The 13,022-nt window shown below is 42.2% G+C and overlaps 1 protein-coding gene across 4 annotated transcripts in view; it reads right to left on the bottom strand.

The window, feature by feature from the left end:
• Positions 1 to 13,022, bottom strand: part of LOC140218635 (uncharacterized) — a 505,865-nt gene that overhangs the window by 84,991 nt on the left and 407,852 nt on the right. The window lies entirely within an intron of this gene.

Raw genomic sequence — 13,022 nt, forward strand, 5'->3', positions numbered from 1 at the left:
AAAGTTCCTTATATATATATATATATATATATATATATATATATATATATATATATATATATATATATATATGCATACGCATGCGCTGAGGGCGCGCGGAGGTTTAGAGGACCCCCATGGAAGAGCAGTGCGTTTGGTTGCAAAAGCGACGACGCCAAGTCGACGCATCGTCGCTCTCTTCCCAATCGCCGCTGCTGGGCTTCCCCTGCTGGCGTAAATGTTCCGTACGCGAATATCAGCTTTCTTGCCGAAAAAGTATGCGCTTATCACACTGTGTAAAACACTTGTCGGAGCGGAATGGACAGAAAATTTCAAGCTACAACCGCTGAAGATTATTGGCCGGTATCCTCCCGCCCACCATCAATCTGCGACCCCTTTAACAGAGCTAGCGGCGTCTTTCCTTGCGCCAGCGTTGTGGCAGGCCTGGTATATACCAGGGTGCGGTTCCTGCTCTGTAGCAGCAGTCGTCTCGTTTCCTGCATCACGCCATGTTGCCACCGTGTATTCTTAGAATACCGCGTGAGGGAGCTCGGGTGCAAGGCTAAGCCTTGTTTTTGTTTTGAATGGTTCGATGTAGGCAGAAACTGACAATTTTCTACCTACTGCGCAAGACTGGAACGACGTTCCTGCCAATATCGCCTTGATGACAGATGTCATCCCATTCAAGTCGGCCATCGAAGAACATGCAACACTCGACTGCTCTACTCTCACGCCAACCCCCCAATGCCATGCCCCGAATTGAAGCCTTTCAGGTACAACAAACACATAAATATAATAATAAATAATGGGTAGCATTGTTTCATACATTGCCAAATATGGGATAATTGTATCGAAGAATAAAACACGATGTAAAGGTTTGTGCTCGTCATGTATATTACAAGAAATGTTTCGGTAAGTTTCGCATAAAAAAGTTGCCACAAAGCCTGGGCTAAGGTGTGTCAAGTAGCGAAAATTACTCCACAAACGCTCATTACCACTGAGGAAAATGAAAACGAATTTGGCAGTCCCATACGATGGGCGAAGTACTGAGATTGATAGCGATGTCCAGCGTTTCGCGTAAACTCCTCGGATGTTGTTCTAGCTATGCACGCGGGTACGACATGTCGCCGCGACGCAGCACGCTAGGTAACTCCTACTGGGCAGAAATAACAGCGCCCTGGCAGGTGCCAGGCGTCTCACAACGCCGGCGCAATGAGGAGTGTCTGCAGTGGCGTTGCGGCCGTCGCACCTCGATGGTGCACGATATGAGCCCGACGGTAAACATTCGGCGAAAGCTGCTGCCCAGTGAGATATTCAACAGCGTGAACTCGCCATTTTGTGTCCGTTCCACTCATAGTCGTGCACACACGGAGCAGCTCAGCAGGAACGCCAGTGCGCTCATGGTGTGCGTGCGCACAATTCTCCTGCCTGCAGCGGAAGCCAGAACAGTACCACGGCTCCCGACAACAAAACGATTGAGCATAGCGCTGACGGTGGGCCAGCTTCACTGCGTGGTGTTTCGCAGACAAACGCACGCCGCGTTTCTGGAGACCCTGAAAACCCTTACATCAATGCCGTGCATGCCATGCATACGCCGTCGATTGAGAACGCACGGCAAAGCCAACTCCAACGGCGAAAGCATGAACGCCCCTCGAGTACCTCTGTGCTTGCCATCGTAGTAAAAGCAACAAATGGCAAACGAGGTACTGTCACATTAAACGTCTCACCGCTTGGCGTGGTATACATGATACGCGTAGAGCATCTTCTTCGTAAGAGAGTAAAAAAAAACAGCAAAATCGTACATGCCAAGGCGCAAGCTATGTGCTCTCTAGCAATAAAATACTCGTACATGGTTACTCTAGCACTCAAAATAACGTTTGGGCAATCTTTTCCTGTACACATGTATCCTGCCAGCTCGTCACACAACCTACAAGAACTTCGTAAATGAGCAGGTTATTTTGACAATTTATACACTTGAAGTGAACGCACAAGAATATCAGCGTATTTTATTTTTTATTAAACTACTAATATCTTTCGATATAGAAATACACTCGGGTGGTTCTATGAGCCAAGGATTAATTTCTGTATCATATATGATGCCGCATGGAGTTGTGAGTTGTATTATGAAGGACCATGCAGATGTGTTTCCTCACGAAACAACAAATTTGGCGGAGAAAAATTATTGTTTCCATAAACTATACATTTCTTCTAGAATTTTTTTTTTGGTGCGGAATAGATCAGAAAATGAAAATTCCAGCAGTGTTTACCGTGACTATAGCATGGCGCCTGCCATGTTTGCGGAGATAATAACAACAGAAGCAGCAAATAACTCTCAAAAGAAGTGGAATAAAGATTTCTTTCACCTTGCGCACAATTCATAAAGCCTATGCAAAACGAAAATCCACATAAATGCAAGATCTTTAAAAGATCTCGCCTGATATTGAAGGTATGTATTAGTCAGTGAAGGATGACGCCATAAAATTTAATAAACCTTGACTTCCTGTGGCTGCGAAAAATCCGGCCCCTTTCCTAAAGAACATGTCCTGTTTTTCTTTTTATTTTTTGATGAGTTATGATATTTTCTTGCTAACTTGCTGCAATAAAAATGCCGCTTTGGATGGGCAACTAATATGCCTGTCCCGTAAGTGCATAGTCTGTCATATATGCTAGGCGCCAATTTTTGCGCATAGATTTGCAACCAAGCGTTTCTTTAAAAAGTGAGATTGACTTAGGTATTTCCGGCCTATACAAAGGCTTGTCTAATTATTTCCCATGAAAAAAAGAAAAAAAAACTTAAGGTAAGGGATTAAACAGCAACGTATTATTATAATGTAGAGGTTTGAATGTTAAATTGCAAGAGAACATTTAACTATCCATGTTAGTGCATTTAGTTGTGCGATCTTGTGAATTAATTATATGTCCATGGTTTTGAAGAATAAACTAAACTACGAAAGGTCGCCCTCAGTTACATAGTCAAAGTTGTCTTTTACATGCAATTGGCTACAAATGTTTACGCGTAGAAAGTTCTCAAAGAACTTCAATTTCTATGATACATAACGATATGGCCTGATATTGAAAATTGAGCCCAAGATCAAGAACCTGCAGAAGTTTAGAAGCGAATGTCACATAGAAGTGAATTTGTAGTTAAGAACTAACACAGTGTTCAGCCAATCTAGAGGCGGTGTGTCCAAATGAAGCATAAGTTGATTTAAGCATGAAGCATATCAACTCTAATTATTAATTAAAGGGAGACGCATATTGAACGCATAAATAGAAGAGGGCATGGAGGAATAATTTACGTATATCAATTTGCGCCTTTTTTATAACACCTGCTCATCACCAACTAGCCTAACCAAAGATACTTCTACAATGCTTTCTACAATGCCCTGTAAACTGTTTTGTACTGACAGTATACGCAACCCGAGTGCCATCGAGCTTATCAGCCATACAAGAAATTACAGGTACCCTATCACTTTCTTTATATCTTTTATAAAATATATTTTGCAGACCGAGGTGGAATGGCTTTGTCGTGTGCGCTGCTGCGTAGCCCGTTGCGTTAAACTCCCAGCAACGAGTTCACCCCATACTCACAAGAAGTTTTCGGTGAGTGGCTGCGAAGTGCATAAAACCCTACCACTTGTCCTGCCCAGGGGACTGCCGAGAGCAAACACCATGCACTGACCTTATTCGATCTCCCGTATTTGTTCACGTCGCACCCCATAATGGCTGTTATCGGTAGGCCAACCGCGTTTCCCACGAAAACAAAGTATTTCCGAGCCTTGGTAGTGAGTTGGTTCCACGAAGGCTAATGTTGAATATGAATTGCAAAAAAAAAAAAAAAAAAAAACGGGCCAAAAGGAGAACTCGACACGAGATAACACACTCTGCGCGGGAAAGATTTAGCTTCCCAGGCAGAGCCTGGAGCCTCGCTCGTTAACGTCGATACCGTTAGGCTTGCAAAAGAGTGCAGGATTGTGAGGCCTCGCGGAGAGGCGGTGCACCGTAATGCGTGAGCGCTGCGTTTTATGCATGGCATCAAGCGTGAGATTCTGAGTGTTCTTTTTTTCTAAAACTGCCGTATATTAGATATTTCTAACAAGTGTACAGTGATTTAGCAGCTTCACACTGACTGCGGCGACAATACTTTTGTTACAGCGTGCGTTTGTGCGCCACAATATCTGAGTCCCTAAATAGATCCAGAATATATTAAGAAGAAGCATGATTGAAGTCTCCAGCTACAATACGATAACATCTACATTGTTGAGAAAGCATAATTATTAGGCGCATCAATGGAGAGTAACTATACCATACTGCAATCAGTAAGCTTTATAATCTCCATAGTCTTCACTGGGGCCTTCACAGGTCTAGAATAAGATGTGGACACTGCGCTTCAAGTGCAGATCACAGACTCAGTTACCAGTGTATAGAGCAATCGGCCACTAGATTTGAACTTGAAAAGATATAACTTTTGTCGTCAGTGTATCATGCAATACGCGTGAGATTTTTTTGTAAACTCCTGCTCTTTTCAGGCTCTTTAATAGAATGACGCGTCGCTGCTACGGGAACTTGATCATTTCTTGGTAATTCAAAAAATTTATAACTTGTTATTCGTCAATGATGGCGACTCAACAGTTTAAAAGAAGCTTCCTCAGACTTCAGCCCGTCCAGTTGCCAGAGAGCGCACGACAAAACTTTGCCTCGCGTTTCAAAGCGAACGCCCCCTTGCGCCAGGCCCAGCGTGTGACGTTTCCGGAAAGGCTGCGTCACTCGGCTTTCGCTGCCGCTAATGGTGCCACTCTGTCGTCGCCCCATGGAGCGTTTTGTTTTAACTCGGTGCTGTCCGCAAGTGTCTTTAAACGATATTGATGGCCCGTTAATGAACGCCGCCACTGCTGCTCAAACGCTGTCCCATTGGTGCTTGCGTGTGGGCTCACTGGCGAGTGGGAGGGTGCTTGCTTTTATTTTGCTCTATGAACTCTTAACAAGGCGTTATTCGGTCTGGCTTTAATTTAATTACGTAGATGACCCCCATGCTTTCTAAGTGCAGCCGCTAAAGATTTTGTGTCCGACAACTCATCGAGATAATTAGACAGAAGAAATAATTTACATTTCTGATCGTTTTCGCTAATTTACAAAAAGGATACCATCATCGGAGACTAGCACAGGAAGCTCTGCGCCATTTCCGGTTTCATTAGTGGTAAATGAGGAAAGCTACTAAAACTACCCAATCCTTCAAAGGTTTATTAAACCGGTCTGCATATGAGGGCGAGACCACACAGATTCCACTTCTGGAGGTCTGGCACAAAATAAAGAAAAGGATCCGCAAGTCTAAGTTGCATAAAACAGATCCTCTTTTCATATACAGTGTGGCATCCACACGGTCGATGCAGCTTTATCGATGCATCGTACTGCATCGTACGTATGCATCGTACGTATCGTTGCATCGATGCATCGTATGTATTGTATGCATCGTTCGTTGCATACGAGCTGCACGGAACTTTGTCGATGCAGCTTGTACTTCCTATTTACTTCGTCACCAATTAGCTCAACATAAATGGGTGTCGGCAGAAAACTTTCCATGTGAGCACCTGATTGGCTATTATAAACTTTGTGGGATAATACCACATTGTCAACTCTGGCGTAATATAGCGCCTGTTGTCATAGAAGGCGCTATCCATTCACCCATGCTGTTATCTTGCTGTAATCCATAGCTAACCTCATTGTGCTAATCGTAATTAACATCTGTCAGAGGCACGGCACGTGAAAGAAGCCTTATGAGAACAATTCGTTTAGGTTAATGCTTAAGTATAAGCTCACATCGCCAAAGGCACACAATGGGCACAATCATGCATAGGAAGTTTTGGTAGAATGACTCGATAATATTTATAAAACAGGCATTTATCAGAGTCGGTACCACAAAGCGCTCTTTGGTGCGAAGCAGAAAAATAATGAAGAACATTGAAGTCCTTTCACAACGCAAGGCAATTTGGAAGCTCTCAAGTCAAGGGAAAAAGACGCGGAATAAATCTTCCAAAGAGTGCGGTCATCCGGTTCCGTTTTAACCTTGCCACTCACATTGCGTCTGGGTTTCAGTGAACAAGCAATTCTTGTCATGACCCCGCTGCTTTTTCACTTTATTTTCTCGCACAAAGCCAAGAGAAAAGAAAAAGAGGAAATGAAGCCACTGATAGAACAACACGTTGTCCCTTGTATATACTATGAACGATAATCACCCTTTGTTTACTGTTTTATTAATGAGGTGCCCGCCTCAGCAAGATCTGATGCAGCTAATCAATTACTCAGAACTCGGCGTACCGTCCATATATATATATATATATATATATATATATATATATATATATATATATATATATATATATATATATATATACATATATATATCGCGCCTCATTAAGTGCAGTTCACGCCGACACATCCTAGTCCGGTTCGAAAAACGCAAAAAAATGAGGCACGACGGAAAAGGAGAAAGCAAGTCTGAATGCATGACGAAAATCCCATCGTGTTAAGCGGTGTAACAGCAGAAAATAGCTGTTTCTTGTTTTATTAAGCACTGCAACCTGAAGCCTGACTTGGCCGCACAAGTTACAGCATAGTCGTCTTTCAGCGTGACCATATTCGCTTGTTATAAGCGCACTTTCGCTTGTAGCTTTACTCAGTCGACTTCACTGAGTTCACTGAGTCTGTTTTCTTAGTTTAGGATGATTTCTAGCAGTCACGGCTTTAGAAGCCATAATGTCGCATTTCTTACGTGTTCTTTCCTTTCTATTTCTATGATAAATGTCTCCTGTCTTGTTGAACTTAGAGACGGCTTGGATTAACAAATTAATTCGATACATTGCTCTCCTGTATGAAAATGAAAACCATTTTTCATTGATATATGCAACTTTGCTGTAAAAATGTAAAATGTAAATGTAATAGGTAGTGTCATTTAGCCCAAATTGTTCCTTTCCGACGTTGACACCTGCTGTTTACCAATTTGCTCAATGCTTTCAAGCAATTCCGTCATCTTATGAGCAGCGTGCGAAAGATAACACCATCCTTGTATTTATGTGTCCAATTAGTCCGTGAATGATTTGAAGTTACATATTTTTTAAAGAAATGTAGCTGTTCTATTATAAAGTATTTGTCTAGAGCATGCAACACATCCCGGCTTCAATAGAGAAGACTACCCAATTCATTGCTAATCTCAAGGTCAACTTCGCTAAGTGTAACTTCCGGGAAAGAGTGTTAATTGGGTTCCTCTTGTCCGAAATTAGACATCTAACGGGCATCTAAAGGTACATTTACGTTTTTTCTTGTCTCCACACAGTACAGTTGACAGAAATGTATTGTATACATTGATGGAATTCACAGAAATCACCACCTTGGCTGGGAAAAACATCTTATAGTACTGTGTAAACACTGAGTTGCGACGACAACGTTCATATAATAACAAAATATTTGGAAACACACGCAAAAAGGCGTCATAAAAAGTTCGACTCATTAGTCTGCCATTAAGAAGATAAGCAGAGGAACCTTCCCGCATCTGAAATTGTAGCTGCTGCCATGAAGCGATGGTGGCGATGTTCAAGGCGTCATCGATATACGTGAGCTATAGAATGAATTAGGCACGTTCTTCACAATGAGCTTTGCCACATATAGATCTTTATTAGGCCACCTCAAACCATGCACTAAATACTAACGCTCTAAATCTACGTCATATGGGCGTTTTCTGGCTCTGTTTTGGTCTAAACGTGTACTCCACTGTAGTTGATTACGCGTAAGTGTAGCAGCATTGTGCCGAAAGGTGCCGCGACGCAGACGTGTTATTTCCAATATATTGATCTGTCCTGAGAGGGTTCGTGCCACTAAATGTTTAGCAATTTAATTGTGTGCGTGAACTTCATCAACATCCCCCCAATTATAACGACCCCAACGCCAACAGCACACATAAGCGAAAGGATCGAAAGTTTGGTGAGTTTGGCCGGCTGCATTTCATAGCAACAGTGCAGAACAGGACACAAACACGATGGACGGCATGGAGAATAGAAGAAGCCTACAGCGCTTGTCCTGGGACAATTTTTGAACTGGACGAGAAGAAAGGAGGTTATCCGAGGGGCCCGATTTAGTCGATAATAGTCATATCATACTAAGCCAACAAACACTGGCACCAAAGACAACTTAAGGGAAATTACTTGTGCTTAATAAATTAAATATACAAACCATAAATTAATGGAAATGAAAGTGGATGAAAAAAAAAAAAAACTTGCCGCAAGTGGGAAACGATCCTACAACCTTGAAATTTCGCGTGCGATGAGAATGTTATGGTTTTAATGGAGCTGCTTTGAAAAAAAAAAAAAAAACGACAGGAAACAATAAAGGTGGTTAGAAAGAAGTGGGATGCCCGGATTTTTCATCTACTTTCAATTCCATTAATTTATAGTTTCTTTATTTCATTCATTAAGCTCGAGTAATTTCCCCTGTGTTGTCCTTGCTGTCAGTGTTTGTTGGCTTCGTATGATATGACTAATGTTTGAACTAAGTGTCTCGTCCTGCACTGCTGCTTTGAAGCACACAAAAGTGCTGCTGCTGTTGCACATATTTAATGAACTGGTGCACTTATGAGCGCTTTGCTCTTTTCTCTCAAAAGCCACCGTTTGTAGGCCTTGATTTATATACTGTAGTGTTCGTGTACCTATCTTTACCTAATCCTATAGATAAAAGAAGGCTTGAGCGCGCTGATTGAGGTTATTTGGGGAAATCGACGCTCACATCGACAACCACGCATCGTAAGAAAACCGAAGGTATACGCGGTCTTACGCACACCCCATCTAAATGTGCGTGCTGTCGCCCTTCCCTCGTGTCATCGCATTCGAGTATACGACCTTGTTCGGTCCAGTAGTCGTCGTTTCAATGGAGGTGCTTTGAAAGAAAAAGACAGGAAGAAATAAAAAAGATTAAAAAGAAGTGGGATGCACAGAACTATATGAAGCACTGTATAAGAACCCTTGCAGAAAAAGGGATATAAAAGTAACGGTGTAAGCGTAACACAGTTGCTTTCAGTAACATGATTTTATGTTGTTTTTTCGAAATAATAATTGAAAAAGATCGGCTACCTGCCAGTGCAGTTGTTATCTACCCTCCGAATAGATTCTACTTATTGCTGACACATGGATCATCTGAACATTAAAAAGAGAGCTTTCGAATCGTTTGCCTTTGTGGTCGCAGTAACATCGTCACCTTCGCTTCAAAAAAAGAACAAGAAGAATGAAGCGCTTGCGCAGCCATATACGAGGTGATCATTTTGGAGAGCTTACAAAATTTTCAGAAATGACCAGTGCCAGATAGCACAATTCCTGTCCTTGTGCTGGATTATCCTAATAGACGGATATTAATAGCACAAGAAGCAGAAGCACATTCAACTAAATAATGAAAATACAGCAATTAAATTTTTCATCTATTACTTCACGACAAATATTGCAATTTATGAATTGTAGCTGGTGAGCTTGCAGTACGTATCGGCTTGAAATTGATCTCTGGGATGACACCAGGTTCGAGATATTATTTACAAAAATGCGAAAGGAAATACACGGGCGTTCCTGTTACTTTTGTGCTTCAATGCATGAAAAAGCGTTCTGTTGGAAAAGTATGTGGAACAACAGTGCATTTTTACGGTGAGTTTGATGGCGCGTTTCTCCAAATAGGTGGGACTCTGGAAATTCATTCCAAGTGGATACTCCTTGCAGACTAACCGGCTAGAATTCGTAAATTGTCAAATGTACGGAAAACATTTAGTTAAAAAGTTAATTAGTAAAGTTTCGTTAACTACTAAAATATGTGTTTCGATTTCTGGAACAAGTAATATCCATCTCTCTGAATAATTCAGCTCAAATACTAGTATTATGTTATCTGGAGCAAAATCAAGCAGGGGGCTGACAGATGGAGTAGCACAGAGTGCTATAAAAATTATGAACATCAATAAGGGAAAACACGGGGAACGTGGGAGATGGAAATTCAAGATGATGAGCAGCACGATAACAAGGTCAAAGCAGGAGCCAACGTTTGGACAAGGGGACTTGAAAAAGACAAGTCCGCTTGTCGAAACGTTGACTCCTGCTCTCACCTTGTTCTGGTGTTGCTCAAACAGAAATAAGGTACCTAAAAAAGGCAGGCCTACACTCTGATAGGAGGACCTATCGTCGGTAAAGGATGACGAAGATAGGTCCTCCTATCGAAACTTAGGTCAGCCTTTTTGAGGTACCTTATGCTTTTTTGCAATTTTTTTGTCACAGTTATCGCAACAGGGAGTTTTTTTTTCGTAAAACTTAAAAATGATCACCCACTATATTTAGTTCTCAGAAATATTGCTAATTTTATCCATAGAGTTAACTTGGTCTGTCTGCGGTTTTCTTGCTATACACTTGATATATTTTGTCATGTGAATCATTGTTCAATTCTTCGGATGCTGATATTTGTTACTCGTCAACTGGTTCTTGGCTTTTATCTATCGGCTTTTTTGTCACTTAGCAGCCATTTAATCTTATGTAAGGGTGCCCGTTATGGCGCTTTTCTATGGTTAGTCACATTGTAAATTTTTTTTTCCTCACCATGACGCCTGTTCTTTGTTTGTTTCGTTTTATTACTGTATTTGCAAATTTTGTGTATATATCCGTACTTATCGGCACCTTCTCGCCCCCGAAGGGGGGAATGATTTCCAACATATGCAGTTTTTTTTTTTTTTTAACGCGTACCTTACGTGAAGAACACATTCGTATTTTTCGTTGAGCCCGTAGGGGTCCGGAATGAAAGCCGCGCCCTGGGGCTCAGCAGCTGTATGTCATAACCACTGAGCCATCGCGGTCGACGCGCTAGATAGATCCCTATTGAATTTGTGTTATGGTGGGCCTATGAGCCGAAATTCACGCAGCTACCCATCGCTTGAAGCGCGTTCCGTACAAATCTTTACCAGAACAATATAATCACCTTGAAAGCGTTTACTGAACAGAAGATGTAAAACATGTCATGCAAGTGTGCAAGGTAAGGTGATTGTACAATTATTTTGAATGAACAGAATTCATTACAACCTCCATTCTTCATAACATACAGGGAGAATATAATCGACCTGCCTAGCGTCATCGTTGTTACTTGTGCGCTTCGTGTAAAAAAACCGCGTCGCCCGGCACATACATACAAAACGTATGACTTCACGTTGAGTAATGGTCGAAATTCCGGTGGCTCCTGCCTTCCACCAGTATCGCCCGAAAAGTGGGTCCATGACCGACACGACATCTGGCCAGACGCTCGGTGATCATTGATTAACGATTCATTGCCCTCAGCCAGGAATCCCAAGGACTTCCTCTGCCAAAATACTTTCCGCGAAGGTTCGGTGGCTATGGCGCTCTGTCCGCGTTCACAGGTCCCATTTCCAGCAGACATGCCAATAAAGGCGGAAATAAAATAAAACGGTAAAAAGCTTCAGTGCCGAGTTTTGAGAGTGCATTAATAATCTTTCAGGTGCTCAAAGAATAATCCAGAGTGCATGCATGAGGCACCTCAAAGCCCCTGTTTAGCTATGGAAAGTTAAACTCGATCAATCAATCATATGTCAACAATTCATTACTATTCGGTTTTAGGAAAGCTTGCGCATTACGGCAGAGCAAGCGATATGTCTTTTTTTCTCGTTTGCGTTTATTCACTTGCTTTTTACGCGGCATTATTCATGTTTTGGAAACGTCTGGAAACAACAAAATTGTCTAACTAATCCTTCTGTTTTGAGTTGTGGACACGATTTTCATGAACAAAGGACTAAAGAACTTCAGCGAACTAATAGGAAATATATTTTCGCTATGCAAGGTGAACGGGCCGCTTTCACCAGTGAAGCTTCTTCAACCAACTGTTTCATTGATCATTTGTCCCTACTTTGCGGTCTTTGCTATATTGTGCGGTGGCACCAATCAGCCGGCCTAACATCCATTTCGATGTACTACAGGCCATGCTAAGAGTGAATTCAGCCTACCTTCCCAGAATCTCGTTTGACAATTCCGAGCAAGCTCTATAGAACATTTGGGTGGGGATTGTATCTGTTGTCCGCAAATGATGACACTGGTACCAATCAGTTAAAAGTGATACTAGTCGGGGTGGATATAGCGGTCAAGTCGGGAGTGAACACACGTGACCTGCAGTCAACCGCGGCACTTGGCACGTCTACAATGTTCAGATTAATCTTTTGTGGCGTATTTTAGAGGAATTTGACACTATCTGAAAGAAGAAAAGTATGGGACATCTTTTCTTCTGTCTAAAAAATCAGGGCCTCACTGGTATAATTTCCTTTCAGGCTTTCAGACACAATAGAAGACCTCACCGAAGAAAAAAGAACTTGAACGGTGCCTTAGACAGCTCCTGCAGTTTATTTGTCTGTTTTAAGGCAGTCCTAGGACGACTGTTCTGATTTACTTCTATTGCTAATCACTGATGGCTGTATAGAATATCTGCTATATTTTTGCTGATGGGAAAGCATGCGATGGCAAATGCAGGGCATGCAAGTGTGCTACAAATCCATGCGTAAAAAAATGAAGAAGAAATAAAGGACGGAGAAAGGCTCCGTAACGTTCGCAACTACGACGGCCTTCACAAATCACATAAGCTGTGGAGAATGCCGCAAGAATTTCACGCATATTGACACGTGTACTTACCTTTATCGGGCAACCACGTTTCGCCGTCTAACGAATGTAATCGCACAGCGTGGGACGCGCCTGCATGTATCCCTGTTTCTGGAAAGTTATCGATGCTTCTACCCGGCTGTCTGTTGTCGCCGAACCTCGCGTTATCTGATTTCATCGCTTGACGCGAATTGTGTAGAACTTTGTAGAAGGCATGCGGGTCCCAACGATTAGTCTGGAACATTCGATGACTGCTGTATAAAAACCGACGCGCTTGACCCGCTGATCAGATTTTCGACGATCGCCGACCGTGTTCGCCGCTATCGTTGTGCTTAAGTGTAGCCTGTTTTGTGGGCACAGGTTCGCCCAATAAAAGTTAGTTTT

The sequence above is a fragment of the Dermacentor andersoni genome, chromosome 5 (assembly GCF_023375885.2).
Source record: "Dermacentor andersoni chromosome 5, qqDerAnde1_hic_scaffold, whole genome shotgun sequence".
Taxonomy (NCBI): Eukaryota; Metazoa; Arthropoda; class Arachnida; order Ixodida; family Ixodidae; genus Dermacentor; species Dermacentor andersoni.